Source organism: Phyllobates terribilis, unplaced genomic scaffold (genome assembly GCF_046119375.1).
Source record: "Phyllobates terribilis strain yellow unplaced genomic scaffold, ASM4611937v1 Scaffold_120__1_contigs__length_5212024, whole genome shotgun sequence".
Taxonomy (NCBI): domain Eukaryota; kingdom Metazoa; phylum Chordata; class Amphibia; order Anura; family Dendrobatidae; genus Phyllobates; species Phyllobates terribilis.
The window spans coordinates 885,225-903,202 of NW_027362880.1; the positions used below are offsets into that span (position 1 = coordinate 885,225).

The 17,978-nt window shown below is 50.4% G+C and overlaps 2 protein-coding genes across 2 annotated transcripts in view; both read left to right on the forward strand.

Annotated features, from left to right (window-relative positions):
* The window catches only part of LOC141201651 (uncharacterized), a 74,189-nt gene that overhangs the window by 13,548 nt on the left and 42,663 nt on the right, over nt 1-17,978 (forward strand). The window lies entirely within an intron of this gene.
* Nucleotides 14,063-17,978, forward strand: part of LOC141201637 (uncharacterized) — a 100,342-nt gene continuing 96,426 nt past the window's right edge. Inside the window, exon 1 of the mRNA XM_073663654.1 lies at nt 14,063-14,121. The gene's annotated coding sequence lies outside the window, so the exon portion shown is untranslated. The remainder of the gene's footprint in view (nt 14,122-17,978) is intronic.

A 17,978-nucleotide genomic window follows, 5' to 3' on the forward strand; every position in this document is an offset into this window, starting at 1 on the left:
TAAGCATAGCCAAGGGCGTTACATCTCGCTGACTGGGCACTGGGTGACTCTGGTGGCCGTGGGGGAAGGGGCTGATCCACAAATCTTGGAATCCCCAAGGCTTGCAGAAGAAACCTCTGCATTTCCCACTTCCTCCCCTGCTTATGCGTCCTCCACCTCCTCTAGGGCCTCCAACTGCACAAACAACCTCGGCCTTAACGAGACACGCATTCCAAGGGTGCGGAGCGAATACACACCACCTCCATAATGCGCAGTCAGGGCTCACCATAATCAGGCAGTCTTCAAATTAATATGCCTTGGAAATCGCAGTCATACAGGTGAAGAGTTGTGGGCAGCTCTCCAGGCTCAGTTTGAGCAATGGCTGTCTCCGCTGAATCTAGAGCCAGGGAAGGCCATGTGCGATAACGGTGCGAACCTGTTAGTGGCCCTAGGCTGAGGCAAGCTCGCACACGTGCCTTGCATGGCTCACGTAATCAACCTGGTGGTACAGCGATTTCTCCGCCACTATCCTGGCCTGGATGAGCTGCTTCACAAAGTACAGAAGCTGTGTGCTCACTTCTACCGTTTGCAACCCTCATGTCATGGTAGAAGTTGAGGGTACAGTCAGCGTTCCCACGTTAGGCCTAACGTGGGAACGCTGCCTGTACCCTCCACTTCTACCATTTATGGGACTCCCCATCTAGAGACACCCCTGATACAGGAACTGCAGCTCTTCACAGGCTGATGAACCCCTGTCTTTTGTTAAGCTTCTGACTGCAACTTCTCTCTACATTCTATGGTGCCTTCCTACTAAAACAAACTTGATACAATAGCGACTTAATGAATAAGGCCAGTGTGGCTGAAACGTCTACCTATTGTCGCCTTCACCACTGTTATTTTTCCTACATTTCATTTGTATGAATAAATTGGCACTAAAAAGCAAAACTTCCTATGAGTTTGCGATGAATTAATTTTTACGTGATTTGAGGACATTTCCAGTCCATTGCATCTGCACCTCAACTCTATTTGACAGTGTGCACGCTAATTTTCTATTTTCTGCCTAGCAGGGGTCAGAGACGCCGATGCTACAGTACCCCCCCCCCTTTACGCCCCCTCTTTTTTAGGCCAGAAAGAAATTTTTCAAGGAGAAACGGGCATGGATGTTCTCCCTGGGTTCCCAAGTTCTTTCTTCTGGGCCAAACCCCTTCCAATCCACCAGAAAAAAGGTTTTTCCTCTTACCCTTTTGGTGGCCAGAATATTCTCTACCTCAAAAACGTCCTCAGCGGAAACCGGAGCAGAGGAAGAACCTGGATTGTTGGGAAAAGAATTAAAGACAACTGGTTTGAGGAGAGATACGTGGAAGGAGTTGGGAATCCGTAAGGTGGCTGGGAGTTTTATCTTGTAGGCCACTGGATTGATTTGTTTAAAGGACTTCAAGTGGACAGATGAACCGAGGGCCCAACTTGTAGGAAGGTATTTTGAGCCGAACGTGTTTGGAGGAGAGCCAAACCTTGTCTCCCAGACGGAATTGAGGCGGATCCAGACGTCTCTTGTCAGCATATCTCTTCATCCGCTGGGAGGACTGAAGAAGTGCGGACCTAATATTCTCCCAAATGGTGGAAAAATCGCTGACCAGAGACTCCGCGGCAGGGTTGTCCACAGAAGCGGAGACGGGAAACGGAATTCGGGGATGTTGACCATAGACTATAAAGAACGGAGACTTGGAAGACGATTCGCTCTCATCGTTGTTGTAGGAGAATTCGGCCCATGGCAGGAGATCCACCCAATCAGTATGGTGAGCGTTAACAAAGTGCCGGAGGTAGCTGGTAAGGATCTGGTTTATCCGCTCCACTTGACCATTGGACTGTGGATGGTAAGCAGAGGAGAAATCCAGGGTGACATCCAGCAGCTTACACGTAGCTCTCCAGAAACGTGAGGTGAACTGAACCCCTCGATCGGACACGATGTGGAGGGGTAGGCCATGGAGACGGAAGATGTGAAGGAAGAAGTCCTTAGATAACTCAGATGCAGATGGGAGACCAGGCAGAGGGATGAAGTGAGCCATTTTAGAAAAGCGGTCGGCGACCACCCAAAATGACAGTACAACTGGCAGAGACAGGGAGATCTGTAATAAAGTCCATAGCAATGTGTTGCCACGGGGCATCAGGTATGGGAAGAGGCAGGAGATGACCGGCTGGTAGATGTCTGGGAACTTTGTTGCAGGCACAGGACGAACAGGCTGAGATGAAGTCTACCACATCCTTGCACAGGGTAGGCCACCAGTAATGCCGGGTGATGAGCAGGAAGGTCTTCTTTTGGCCAGCATGGCCGGCTAGTTTAGATGAATGACCACAGCGAAGAACTTTCTCACGATCTGGTACTGATACAAACTTCTTAACGGGTGGAAGACGAGTCAGATCCAAGGGGGCCACCTTCATCACCTTGGAGGGGTCGATGTTGTGCATAGGCTCCTCCTCTTTATCGGAGAAGAGGAAGGATCCGGACAAGGCGTCGGCTTTGACATTCTTGTCCGCTGGGCGGAAATGTAGGACGAAGTCGAAGCGGGCGAAGAACAAAGACCACCGGGCCTGACGCGGATTGAGTCTTTGGGCATTTTGGAGATATGCCAGGTTTTTGTGATCCGTATAGATGATCACCGGGTATAGAGCCCCATCAAGCAGGTAGCGCCACTCCTCCAGCGCCAATTTAACGGCTAACAATTCTCGGTCTCCAATGGAGTAGTTGCGCTCAGACGAGGAGAAGAGTTTGGAGAAGAAGCCACAGGTTACCATTCTCCCGGATGAAGACTTTTGGGTGAGCACCGCTCCAGCTCCGGAGGAGGAAGCATCAACCTCCAGGTAGAATTGTTTGTTGCAGTCCGGACGGTGCAGAACCGGGGCAGAGGAGAAGGCTTGCTTTAAGGAGAGGAAGGCCTCCTCAGCTTCGGGCGACCATACCTTAGGATTTGCTCCCTTATGGGTGAGCGCAGAAATGGGAGCAGTCCGGGAAGAGAAGTGCGGAATGAAGAGACGATAGGAGTTGGCGAAGCCCAGGAATCGCTGAATCGCCTTCAACCCCTCCGGACGGGGCCACTTTAGGACAGCAGAGAGCTTCTCGGGATCCATTTGTAAGCCTGTCTGGGAGATAACGTAGCCCAGGAATGGAAGAGAGGTTTGCTCGAAGAGGCACTTCTCGTATTTTGCACAGAGGTGGTTCTGCCTGAGCCTAAGCAGGACCTGATGAACATCCCTCCGGTGTGTGGGAAGATCCGGAGAGAAGACCAAGATATCGTCCAGGTATACCACCACGCAGGAGTAAAGAAGATCACGGAAGATGTCGTTGACCAGTTCTTGGAAGACAGCGGGAGCATTGCAGAGACCGAAGGGCATCACACGGTATTCATAGTGACCGTCCCGGGTATTGAATGCCGTCTTCCACTCGTCACCTTGACGGATTCAGACCAGGTTATACGCTCCACGTAGATCCAGCTTGGAAAAGATCCTGGCGCCCTTAAGGTGATCAAATAACTCGGAGATGAGCGGCAGGGAATATTTGTTTTTTACGTGATCTGATTGAGTCCTCTATAATCAATACAGGGGCGTAGCGAGCCATCCTTCTTCTTGACAAAGAAGAATCCGGCTCCAGCCGGGGAGATAGATTTCCGGATGAATCCCCTAGCCAGATTATCCTCAATGTATTCAGACATGGCCCGGGTTTCGGCCGCCGACAACGGGTAAATACGCCCACGGGGTGGAGTGGCGCCAGATACCAGGTCGATCGGGCAATCATATGGCCTATGAGGTGGCCGTGTCTCTGCTTCCTTTTTACCGAAGACATCCGCGTAGGACCAGTAAGGAGCCGGTAGACCGGGTAAATTAGCTGGGGTAGGTAGTGGATGAGTCGGGCGAACCGGAACCAGGCAGGTCCTATGGCAGTCCTGCCCCCATCGGAGTACTTCACCGGATTGCCAGTTCAGCACGGGTTCATGTGTCTGGAGCCAGGGTAGACCTAGCAATAGGGAGTGAGAGAGTCCGGACAGCACATGGAAGGAGATCTTCCCTGAGTGCAGCATTCCCACCTGCAGGGTTAGGGGCTCAGTGATGAGCAGGATGGTCACCGGAAGGAGTCTTTCATCCACGGAGCCGACAGACAATGGTTCAGCCAGAGGTTTGGTGGGAATTCGGTATCTCTCTACCAGGAACTGGGAAATGAGGTTTCCAGCAGCTCCAGAATCCAGATGAGCAGTTTCAAAGAGACGGTTCTCTCCCCAGGAGATAGAGACAGACAAAGTCAGGGATGGAGAGGGCTTACTTTTGCCTAGGGCGACCTCTCCAAGTGGTCCTAGGCACTGAAGTTTCCTGGCCTCTCCGGGAAGGAACGAATCAGGTGCTCTTTACTGCCACAATAGAAACAGCTCCCCTCGGCTCGACGTGACTCTTGGCGAGATTTGACCATCTTGGTCTGGTCGATCTGCATGGGTTCGGGCGAGTGCGCCCAGGGAGTGACTGGTTGAGAGGCAGGTCTCTGGAAAGTAGGAGCAAGGCGGGAGAACTTTCTCTCCCGGGTGGTCTCTTTGGTGCTTTCTTGGAACCGGATGTCAGTCCGGGTAGCGAGTGACACCAGGTCATCCAGGGTGGTAGGAATGTCCCGACCGGCTAGCTCATTCTTAATTCGACCGGAAAGACCCTCACTGAAGACGGACAATAGAGCCTCGTTATCCCAGGCAAGCTCAGAAGCGAGGGTACGGAACCATATGGCATATTGGCCCACGGTGAGACTCCCTTGGTGGAGACGTAGCAGAGAGGAGGCTGAAGAGGTTTTTCGCCCTGGTTCATCGAAGACTTTCCGGAAAGCAGCGAGGAAAGACGACAGGTCGGACACCAGGGGATCCCCTCTCTCCCACAAGAGATTTAGCCATACCAGTGCTTCCCCAGTGAGATGGGACATGATGAATGCCACTTTGACCCGGTCGGAGATGAACTGATGTGCCAAGAGTTCAAAGTGCAGGGTACACTGGTTTATGAAACCTCGAGCTAAGGCGGGGTCGCCACCAAAACGAGGAGGTGCAGAAAGGCGGGGACCGGGGCTGGATGCCATGGTATTGGTGGGCAGCGGCGCTGCCGGAGCGGGAGTCGTACGACTCGAGGTGGACGAAGGAGGAACAGGCAGTGTGTCCAGGTGGGAGTTGACACTCCGCAGGAAGTTCAGGATGGTTTCCTGTTGGGATCTCTGACGGGACACCTCCTGGTATAGGTCTGAGAGCGAGGGAGCTTGGGTGCCACCGGGTTCCATGGCCCGAGCAAACTGTTACGGATCTGGGTGGTGGAACCTCTGTGCCACGGTGCAAGGAGGGACCCAGAGGGGCATAACTAAGTATCAACTCAGACCGACCCTGGTCGTACGGCGGCTAACGACTCCGTGACCAGGGAGGGACCGAGCAGAGGGACCAGGTGCTACTCTGGGGATGACCTTGTAAGAGAGCAGGTGGCTCCCACGGGTCAGAAGACTGGGACTGACCGGTATAGCGGATGGGCACAACAAGCAGGCAGAAGTCTCTGGGTTAGTTGACGGGTGGTCATGGCACGTGACGGCAGAGCAGGCTGAAGTCTCTAGGTTAGCAGACAGGTAGTCACAGCAGGTGACAGCAGGAGCCTCCAGGTAGGCCATCAGGTGGTCACGGCAAGTGACGGCAGAGCCTCCATGTAGACTAGCAGGTAACAGGAGGGTAACAGGCGAGTGCTCCCAGGTGAGCAGACTAGCAGGCACGGCAGGTATCAGGCAGGTAACTGGCAGGTGCTTCCTGGTAATCAGGCGGACTTGCCCATAGACAGACTGGCGGGTTGAACGGAAGACAGACTGTCGGGCTGGAGAGTAGTCAGACTGGCGGACTGGAACAGTAGTCAGGCTGGCAACTGGACCTGAGGGCTGAAGCAGAGGTAAGTATGCTGTGCATCAACTATTGCTCGGGCACCTCCATTTTGGAGGAGGTGCCTTATATATGGGAGGTCCTCTGGTTATTGGTCGGGGACTCCTTAGGACGATGCGCGCGGCCCCTTTAAGAGAGAGGGAGTGCACGCGCCCCAAGCACAGTGCCCGGGAAGCTGCGCGCGCCGGCAGCAGCAGGAAGAGGAGCGCAGGAGGACGCCGCGTGGGGAGCGGGGAGGTGAGAGGGACGGCGTCTCTGCCTAGCAGGGGGCAGAGACGCCGATGCTACAGTGTAGTTTTCAAAATGGTGTTACTTGTGGGGATTTTTCACTATTTAGGCACATCAGGGGCTCTCCAACATGACATGGCGTCCACTAACGATTCCAGCCAATTTTGCATTCCAAAAGTCGAATGGGACTCCTTTCCTTCCGAGCCCCCAAACACTAGCTTTCCACCACATATGGAGTATCAGCGTATTCAGGAGAAATTACACAACAAATGGTATGGTGCATTTTCTCTTTTTATTATTCTGAAAATGCTAAATTTGGGCATAAAACAGAAGTGTTGTGGTAAAAATAAGATTTTTTTATTTTCTCGGCTCAACGTCATAAACTTCTGTGAAGCACTTGTGGGTTCAAGGTGCTCACCACATATCTTGATAAATTCCTTGACGTGTCTAGTTTCCAAAATGGGGTCACTTGTGGGGGTTTCCACTGTTGAGGCACATCAGGGGCTCTTGAAACGCAACATGGCGTCCACTACCGATTCCAGCCAATTTTTTGTTGCAAAAGTCGAATGTGCTCCTTTCCTTCCGAGCCCTGCCGTGCCCCCAAACACTAGTCTTCCACCACATATGGGATACCAGCGTATTCAGGAGTAATTGCACAACAAATTGCATGGTCTATTTTCTCATGTTAGATTTGTGAAAATGCAAAATTTTGGACAAAAGTCAAATTTTTGTGAGAAAAAATAAAATGTTCGTTTTTTTCCATTCACATTCCTGTGAAGCACCTGAAGGGCTAATAAACTTCATGAATGTTGTTTTGAGCACCTTGAGGGGTTCAGGTTTTAGAATGGTGTCACTTTTGGTATTTTCTGTCATATAGACCCCTCAAAGTCGCTTCAAATGTGATGTGGTCCCTAAAAAAATGGTTTTGTAAATTTTGTTGGAAAAATGAAAAATCGCTGGTCAACTTTTAACCCTTATAGCTACCTAATAAAAAAAAAATTTGGTTCCAAAATTGTGCTGAAATAAAGTAGATATGTTAGACATGTGGAAAATGTTATTAACTATTTTTTGTGAAATATCTCTCTGATTTAAAGGCATAGGAATTCAAAGTATGAAAATTGTGACATTTTAGAAATTTTCCATATTTTTTTTCACAAATAAACGCAAGTCATGTCAAAGAAATTTTACCAATGTTGTGAAGTACAACATGTCACAAAAAAAAAAAAAACAGTCTCAGAATCAGGGGGATCCGTTTGAAGCGTTCCAGAGTTATTACCTCATAAAGTGACAATGGTCAGAATTGAAAAAAAATGGCCTGGTCACTAACCTACAAAGTGGCTCGGTCCTTAAGGGGTTAAACGGAGTATAATTATTATTATTTATTATTATAGCGCCACTAATTCCTTGGTGCTTTACATGTGTAACAGGGTATACATAGCAAACAATGAGTACAATAATTTCAACAAAAATTAGTCACCGACTGGTACAGGAGGAGAGAGAACCCTGCCGGCGAGGGCTCACAATCTACAAGGGATGGGTGAGTACAGTAGGTGAGGAAATATTTGACAGGTTCCCTAAAAATTTCTGGATTAGTACCGCAGTAATATCTGATATGTATGACGACCACGGTTTTAGGTACTGACCTTGTAGTATGGTATTGGTTAGCGACCAAGTGTGAATAGTTTGGAACAACACACAACTGCCAGACTTTAAATGGAGTATAAAGAACACCTTGTAAACACCACAACACACGGCTCCACTTCGTACACCTCATACACGTAAAGCTCTGCTACGTACGCCTTGTACACGCACGGCTATGCACACCTCGTACACGCACGGCTCCGCTTCGTACCCCTTGTACATGCTGTGACGGATCAGCAATTGGGTAGGCGCAGTTTCACACAGGAATGCAGCCTGCAGGTTCAAAAACAAAGTGATGGTTTATTAAATGTCCATAAACCAACCAGGAAAACAAAACATATACCTTTTTGTGCCAGAAAAAAAGCTGTTAACAGAACAAAACTCAAAATAACCAGTCCATATGCAGCACGGCTTCAGCCGTTTAAATGTAGTGTTTTTCTCTGCCTCCAGCAGACTCTGAGCAGCACATGCAAGGTCTGCTCACCTTGCACAACACACAGCACACAGACAGGCGCAGCTGTCTTAAATCAGGCCTTCCAAGACCTGAACGGAAGGTAAGTGAGCAGCTGATCCCCTCCCCCAGCTTTTTCAGCTGCTTGTAAAACCCGGCCCTTTAATGCGGGCCCATTAACTCCCTCTCAGCACTATGTGTGCTGGAGCCTGCTTCTTCGGCGGGTCCTACATCACCGAAGCTTGGTACTTCGGGGACACATACCTCCCGTCCACGACCTGTCCGGTAGCAACCTTACAAACCCCCATTCTGCCCAAAGCGGGAGCCTTGGCACCTTCTGCCACCATACAACAAACCCTTGACAGGGCATCAGCATTCCCATGTTGTTTCCCAGGCCTATGCTCTACCTGGAAACTAAAATCTTGTAGGGCTAGGAACCATCTAGTTACTCGGGCATTGTTCCCCTTCTTTTCTCGCATTCACCGCAGTGGGGCATGGTCCGACACTAACCTGCACCATCTACCTAACAGGCAATATCTCAGAGTGTCCAACGCCCACTTGATGGCTAAACATTCTTTTTCCACTATAGAGTAGTTCTTCTCGCATGTGGACAGTTTTCGACTGAGGTACATTAGAGGGTGTTCGTCTCTGTTAATCTCCTGGGACAAGACTGCTCCCAGCCCGACATCCGATGCATCCATCTGGACCACAAACTCTTTGGAGAAGTTGTGCGCCACCAAGACTGGCTGTTTACAGAGGGCCAGTTTCAATTCCTGGAAGGCCACTTCAGCTTCCGTGGACCATTTGGCCATAGCTGACTTCGTCCCTTTCAGCAGATCCGTCTGCTATCAGGGCAAAGTTAGGGACAAATCTTCGATAGTAGCCCACGATGCCTAGAAATGCCCTGACCTGCTTCTTCGAGAGGGGCTGTGGCCAGTTCAGGATCGCCTCGACCTTATTTATTTGTGGTTTTATTTCCCCTCTACCAACCACATAGCCCTGATACTTTGCTTCTTCAATCTCCATGGCACATTTCTTCGGGTTGATGGTAAAGCCCGCCTTCCTTAGGGCGTCAAGTATGGCTTGAACTTTTCCAAGAATACGTTCCCAGTCCTGGCTGAATATGAGGATGTCATCTAGGTAGGCCGCTGCATACTTTTTGCGGGGTGCTAAGATCCGGTTCATGGCTCTCTGGAAGGTGGCCGGAGCTCCCTGCAACCCAAAAGCCATCCTGATGTATTGATAACATCCGTCTGGCATCGAGAAAGCCATCTTCTCTCTGGCCTCTTTGGACTGGGGAATCTGCCAATATTCTTTGGTGAGGTCCAGGGTGGTGATGTACCGAGCGGGTCCTAGCCTTTCAATAAGCTCATCTAACCTAGGTATTGGGTAGGCGTCAAACTTCAAGACCTCGTTCAGCTTCTGATAGTCGTTGCAAAACCGCGATTCTCCATCTGGTTTCGGCACAAAGACTATAGGACTGGACCAGCCACTCTTGGACTCCTCAATGACTCCCAGGTTCAGGATCCGCTTCACCTCTTTCGAGATCACCTCTCTGCAGGCCTCTGGGTCTGATATGGTTTTAGGTTGACATGAACATGAGGCTCTGTGAGTACTTCATGCTCTATGGCCTGATTGAGTCCTGGCAACTCCGAAAACGGGTCTTTATTTTAATGTAGCAACTCTTTGCACTGTTGCTTTTGGGCACGTGACAGTGACTCTGCCACCTTGACCTCTTTCACATAAGAGTCAGGCTCCGCCACTAAACACGAAGCTTCCACGGGTTCCCTATCTCACTATGGCTTAATCAAGTTGACGTGGTACACCTGGTAGGGCTTCCTTCTCTCTGGCTGGTAGAGTTTATAGTTGACCTCACCAACCTTTTCAACTATTTCGTAGGGGCCCTGCCACTTCGCTAAGAATTTGCTCTCCGCTGTAGGTACCAGTACCCGATCCCTAGGATTGAAATGTCTCACTTGTGCTGATCTATTGTTCACCCTAGATTGCGCCTCTTGTGCTTGGAGGAGGTGCTCTTTCACGATGGGCATCACCCTGGCAATTCTCTCTTGCATTTGGGCCACGTGTTCGATTACACTCTTGCAGGGTATAGACTCCGCCTCCCAGGTCTCCTTTGCCACATCCAGGAGTCCTTGGGGGTGTCAGCCATCCAACAGTTCAAAAGGGGAGAATCCAGTACAGGACTGTGGTACCTCTCTGATGGAGAAGAGAAGGTACGGAAGTAGGCAGTCCCAGTCTTGGCCGTCCTCTCTACGACCTTCTTTAACATTGCCTTCAAGGTTTTGCCAAACCTTTACACCAAGCCATCCGTCTGTGGATGGTAGACTGAGGTCCGTAGTTGTGTGATTTGCAGAGTTTTGCACTACTCTCTCATCACCTTTGACATAAATGGGGTCCCTTGATCTGTTAGGATCTCCTTAGGTAACCCCGTTCTAGAAAAAAAATGGACAAACTCCCGAGCTATATACTTAGAGGAGTTACGTAGCGGCACAGCCTTCGGATACCATGTCGCATAGTCGAGTACCACTAGGATGCACTGATGCCATCTGGTGGACTTTACCAGGGGCCCCACCAGATCCATGGCTATGCGATCAAAGGGCACCTCGATGATAAGTAACGGCACCGGAGGCGTGTCAACAGAGTGGTCAGCTGGGACAGGACCTACAATAATTTACAATTTCTCGGTGACAACCGGGTCAATACAACCTCTGGAGGATTCGTTCCTGTGTTTTTTCTACCGCCAGGCAACCACCTAACACATGTGCATGGGCCATGTCTAATACCTTACGACTGTATGTTCCCAGCACCAGCAACTGCTCGACGAGCTCCCCTCTCACCTTGGTGACTCAGTCCCCATTGACGGCAAAGTATGGGTATCTGGTGTCACCCCCGGCTCTTGAGCAACAACGTGAAGTATAGACACATTATCAAATGTCCCTTTAAGAGTTAAATCCCTGAGTTGGGCAGTTCCACAGTTTCCCTTGGACACCTCCAGCTCAGGGATGTTGGCGTCAGGAGATGCTGCCCCATCCTCATCGCCCACAAACACACATGGGAAACTCTTTGGTTACGGCCTGCGGCGAGGTTTCTTCAGGGGTGTTCTGGCTGTCATCTAAGCAACCAGGTGTCACCACTTTCCCCCTCATGTCCCAGAATAATGCACAATCCCGTCCGATTATTATCAGGTGCAACAAGTCTTTAACGACCCCCACTTCCTGAGCTGTGGTGCCACAGTCCGTGTTTACATCCACCCTGGCAACAGGACATTTTTTAGCGTCCCCATGGATACACCAGACACCCACCACCTTCCCAGGAACCAGCCAATGAGGGAGTTTGGCGCTTATCAGGGTTACCAAACTTCCTGAGTCCAGCAGTTCAGACACTTGCATCCCGTTCACGGACACTGAGCACGCCAGAGGGCTCTCGCCGTGTTGATGAACCGCACTAGAGGCAGGGTAGGCAAAGTAGAAGCAATGCCGGCCTATGCTGCAGTCCATTGGCTCAGAGTTCCTGGGCCACCAAGCAGCTATATGGCCAGGGGCATCACAAGTACAACAGAGGATGGATTGGGACTGATTCCCCAGCTGCGATTCATCTGCCTCTTGGACTTTGGACGAACGCCCAGTGAAGATTTAGTCCCCTTCTTTTGGGAGCCCCAGAAAGGTGACCTAACCACTGCTAGACCACCCAGGGAGCCCTCTACTGCCCGGTACCTCTCTACTAGGCCCACCAGGTTGTCTGCATTTTGGGGATCTCTCTGGGCAACACAGGACTGAATCGGCTTCGGCAGAGAGTGGACAAACCGATCCACGATCCATGACCACTCTCTCTACCATCTGGCTGGGGAACAAGTCTTTGGCTGCAGCGACTTTTGTACCAGGTGCAGAAGATCAAACATTTGTGACAAAGGAGTTTTGTCCCTGTGGAAGTCCCAGAGGTGGACTCGTACTCTGACTGCCAGGGTTATGCCCAGCCGCCCCAGGATCTCAGCCTTAAACTTGCTATACTCCTTAGAGTCCTGCTGTGCCAGATCAAAATACGCCTTCTGTGGTTCCCCGATCAGATATGGCGCCCACTGCTCTGGTAGTAGTATCTCATGGTCCGCCACCCTCTCAAACACGGCCAGAAACGCCTTGACGTCAACCCCCCGGAGTCATCTTTTGCAACGCCCCTCTCACGGTTTTCCTCACCTGGGTCTCATCGCTTTGGCCTGGAGGTGGTGCGGCTTCTCCGATACGGAGGGCCTCCGCCAGGAGCGTCATCTGTTCCTGCTGCTGTCACTGCTGTATCTATTGCTGTTGAAGCTGGAACTGTTGTTGGTCTGCTGAGCTTGCTGCTGAGGTATATTCGCCTGCACCAGTTGCTTTATCAGCTCCTCCATGTTGCCGGACGAACCTTGCTGGCTGGCGGCCTTCACCCAGGACATATACGTTTTCCTGTAGCAGTCACACTGCCCCTTGGGATTTGTGCCCGCATTCTCCACCAATCTGTGACAGATAAGCTCTCGGGCCGGCGCAGGTTCACACAGGAATGCAGTCCGCAGGTTCAAAAACAAACTGGTGGTTTATAAAATGTCCATAAACCAACCAGGAAAACAAAACATAACAGCCTTTTTCTGGCACAAAAGGTATAATAGAACAAAATTCAAAATAACCCGTCCATATGCAGCACGGCTTCAGCCGTTTAAATGTAGTGCTTCTCTCTACCTCCAGCAGACTCTGAGCAGCACATGCAAGGTCTGCTCACCTTGCACAACACACAGCACACTGAGACAGGCACAGCTGTCTTAAATCAGGCCTTCCAAGACCTGAACTGAAGGTAAGTGAGCAGCTGACCCACCATCCCCCACCCCCAGCTCTTTCAGCTGCTCGTAAAACCCGGCCCTTTAATCCGGGCCCATTAACTCCCTCTCAGCACTATGTGTGCTGGAGCCTGCTTCTCCGGGTCCTACATCACCGAAGGTTGGTACTTCGGGGACACATACCTCCCATCCATGACCTGTCCGGAAGCCACCTTACAGCGCACAGATACGTACACTTCGTACACGCGCGGCTCTGCTCCGTACATCTCGTACACACGCGGCTCCGCTCCGTACACCTCGTACACGCGCGTCTCCGCTCCGTACACCTCCTACACGCGCGGCTCCGACCGTACACCTCGTACCTGCGCGGCTCCGCTCCGTACACCTCGTACACGCGCGGCTCTGCTCCGTACACCTCGTACACGCGCGGCTCTGCTCCGTACACCTCGTACACGCGCGGCTCTGCTCCGTACACCTCGTACACGCGCGGCTCTGCTCCGTACACCTCGTACACGCGCGGCTCTGCTCCGTACACCTCGTACACACGCGACTCCGCTCCGTACACCTCGTACACACACGGCTCCGCTCCGTACACCTCGTACACACACGGCTCCGCTCCGTACACACGCGGCTCCGCTCCGTACACCTCGTACACACACGGCTCTGCTCCGTACACCTCGTACACACGCGGCTCTGCTCCGTACACCTCGTACACACGCGGCTTCACTCCGTACACCTCGTACACGCGCGGCTCTGCTCCGTACACCTCGTACACACACGGCTCCGCTCCGTACACCTCGTACACACGCGGCTCCGCTCCGTACACCTCGTACACACGCGGCTCCGCTCCATACACCTCGTACACACGCGGCTCTGCTACATCCACACTGTAAACCCCTGCTGACCCCACACATAAACTTCAGCTCATCCAGCACCATGACAACCAGCACAGCAGAGTCCTGCATCCACTGAGGCCCCTGATCATGTGACCCCTGACTCCTCCCCTCCTGTGACCTCATCACAGCTCCTGTGCGCACAGAGCAACCATATATGTGGTGGCGGCTCTGCAGGTGGAGGTATGTGGAGACCCCCATTACTGGGCGCAGGGGGCAGTAACCCCTTCAGCACGGAGACTCTTTTGGGGTCTAGTGTTGCCCCTTTATAAGAATCATAAGGTTTTTGTTCTGTTTCCTGTAATAGATACATACGACCCAACTATGGAGACAGGAAGGGAGGAAACGTATTGTTCTCATAGTACAGGACCCCTTTACTGGCCCCACAGTGTAATGCCCCCATTATGCCCCTTATGCACTATGTATGATGCCCCCACACAGTGTAATGCCCCCATTATGCCCCTTATGCAGGATGTATGATGCCCCCACACAGTGTAATGTCTCCATTATGCCCCTTATGCAGGATGTATGATGCCCCCCACAGTGTAATGCCCTCATTATGCCCCTTATGCACTATGTATGATGCCCCCACACAGTGTAATGCCCCCATTATGCCCCTTATGCAGTATGTATGATGCCCCCACACAGTGTAATGTCCCCATTATGCCCCTTATGCAGGATGTATGATGCCCCCACACAGTGTAATGCCCCCATTATGCCCCTTATGCAGGATGTATGATGCCCCCCACAGTGTAATGCCCCCATTATGCCCCTTATGCAGGATGTATGATGCCCCCCCACAGTGTAATGCCCCCATTATGCCCCTTATGTAGGATGTATGACGCCCCCCACAGTGTAATGCCCCCATTATGCCCCTTATACAGTATGTATGATGCCCCACACAGTGTAATGCCCCCATTATGCCCCTATGCAGGATGTATGATGCCCCCACACAGTGTAATGCCCCCATTATGCCCCTATGCTGGATGTATGATGCCCCCCACAGTATAATGCCCCCATTATGCCCCTTATGCAGGATGTATGATGCCCCCCACAGTGTAATGCCCCCATTATGCCCCTTATGCAGGATGTATGATGCCCCCACACAGTGTAATGCCCCCCATTATGCCCCTTATGCAGTATGTATGATGCTCCACACACAGTGTAATGCCCCCATTATGCCCCTTATGCAGGATGTATGATGCCCCCCACAGTGTAATGCCCCCATTATGCCCCTTATGCAGGATGTATGATGCCCCCACACAGTGAAATGCCCCCCATTATGCCCCTTATGCAGTATGTATGATGCTCCACACACAGTGTAATGCCCCCATTATGCCCCTTATACAGGATGTATGATACCCCCACAGTATAATGCCCCCATTATGCCCCTTATGCAGGATGTATGATGCCCCCACACAGTGTAATGCCCCCATTATGCCCCTTATGCAGTATGTATGATGCCCCCACACAGTGTAATGCCCCCATTATACCCCTTATGCAGTATGTATGATGCCCCACAGTGTAATGCCCCCATTATGCCCCTTATGCAGTATGTATGACGCCCCTACACAGTGTAATGCCCCCATTATGCCCCTTATGCAGGATGTATGATGCCCCCACACAGTGAAATGCCCCCCATTATGCCCCTTATGCAGTATGTATAATGCCCCCATTATGCCCCTTATGCAGTATGTATGACGCCCCTACACAGTGTAATGCCCCCATTATGACCCTTATGCAGTATGTACAGTGGTGGCCAAAAGTATTGGCACCCCTGCAATTCTGTCAGATAATACTCAATTTCTTCCTGAAAATGATTGCAATCACAAATTCTTTGGTATTATTATCTTCATTTAATTTGTCTTCAATGAAAAAACACAAAAGAGAATGAAGCAAAAATCAAATCATTGATCATTTCACACAAAACTCCAAAAATGGGCCAGACAAAAGTATTGGCACCCTCAGCCTAATACTTGGTTGCACAACCTTTAGCCAAAATAACTGCGAACAACCGCTTCCGGTAACCATCAATGAGTTTCTTACAATGCTCTGCTGGAATTGTAGACAATTCTTCTTTGGCAAACTGCTCCAGGTCCCTGAAATTTTGAAGGGTGCCTTCTCCAAACTGCCATTTTGAGAACTCTCCACAGGTGTTCTATGGGATTCAGGTCTGGACTCATTGCTGGCCACCTTAGAAGTCTCCAGTGCTTTCTCTCAAACCATTTTATAGTGCTTTTGGAAGTGTGTTTTGGGTCATTGTCCTGCTGGAAGACCCATGACCTCTGAGAGAGACCCATCACCTCTGAGGGAGACCCAGCTTTCTCACACTGGGCCCTACATTATGCTGCAAAATTTGTTGGTAGTCTTCAGACTTTATAATGCCATGCACACGGTCAAGCAGTCCAGTGCCAGAGGCAGCAAAGCAACCCCAAAACATCAGGGAACCTCCGCCATGTTTGACTGTAGGGACCGTGTTCTTTTCTTTGAATGCCTCTTTTTTTTCCCTGTACACTCTATGTTGATGCTTTTTCCCAAAAAGCTCTACTTTTGTCTCATCTGACCAGAGAACATTCTTCCAAAACGTTTTAGGCTTTCTCAGGTAAGTTTTGGCAAACTCCAGCCTGGCTTTTTTATGTCTCGGGGTAAGAAGTGGGGTCTTCCTGGGTATCCTACCATACAGTCCCTTTTCATTCAGACGCCGACGGATAGTACGGGTTGATACTGTTGTACCCTCGAACTGCAGGGCAACTTGAACTTGTTTGGATGTTAGTCGAGGTTCTTTATCCACCATCCGCACAATCTTGCGTTGAAATCTCTCATCAATTTTTCTTTTCTGTCCACATCTAGGGAGGTTAGCTACAGTACCATGGGCTTTAAACTTCTTGAAGACACTGCACGGAAGACACAGGAACATTCAGGTCTTTGGAGATGGACTTGTAGCCTTGAGATTGCTCATGCTTCCTCACAATTTGGTTTCTCAAGTCCTCAGACAGTTCTTTGGTCTTCTTTCTTTTCTCCATGCTCAATGTGGTACACACAAGGACACAGGACAGAGGTTGAGTCAACTTTAATCCATGTTAACTGGCTGATTTAGTTATTGCCAACACCTGTTAGGTGCCACAGGTAAGTTACAGGTGCTGTTAATTACACGAATTAGAGAAGCATCACATGATTTTTCAAACAGTGCCAATACTTTTGTCCACCCCCTTTTTTAGGTTTGGTGTGGAATTATATCCAATTTGGCTTTAAGACAATTCTTTTTAGTATTTTTTCATTGAAGACAAAATAAATGAAGATAATAATACCAAAGAATTTGTGATTGCAACCTTTATCAGAAAGAAACTGAGTATTATCTGACAGAATTGCAGGGGTGCCAATACTTTTGACCACCACTGTATGATGCCCCACACATTGTAATACCTCCATTATGCCCCTTATGCAGTATTTTTGATGCCCCACACAGTATAATGCCCCCATTATGCCCCTTATGCAGTATGTATGATGCCCCCACACAGTGTAATGCCCCCATTATGCCCCTTATGCAGTATGTATGATGCCCCCACACAGTGTAATGCGCCCATTATGCCCCTTATGCAGTATGTATGATGCCCCCACACAGTGTAATGCCCCCATTATGCCCCTTATGCAGTATGTATGATGCCCCCACACAGTGTAATGCCCCCATTATGCCCCTTATGCAGTATGTATGATGCCCCCACACAGTGTAATGCCCCCATTATGCCCCTTATGCAGTATGTATGATGCCCCCACACAGTGTAATGCCCCCATTATGCCCCTTATGCAGTATGTATGATGCCCCCACACAGTGTAATGCCCCCATTATGCCCCTTATGCAGTATGTATGATGCCCCCACACAGTGTAATGCCCCCATTATGCCCCTTATGCAGTATGTATGATGCCCCCCACAGTGTAATGCCCCCATTATGCCCCTTATGCAGTATGGATGATGCCCCCACACAGTATAATGTTCCCACAGTACCGCCTGAGGTCCTGCAGTTTGAATAAGTCCTGAGGT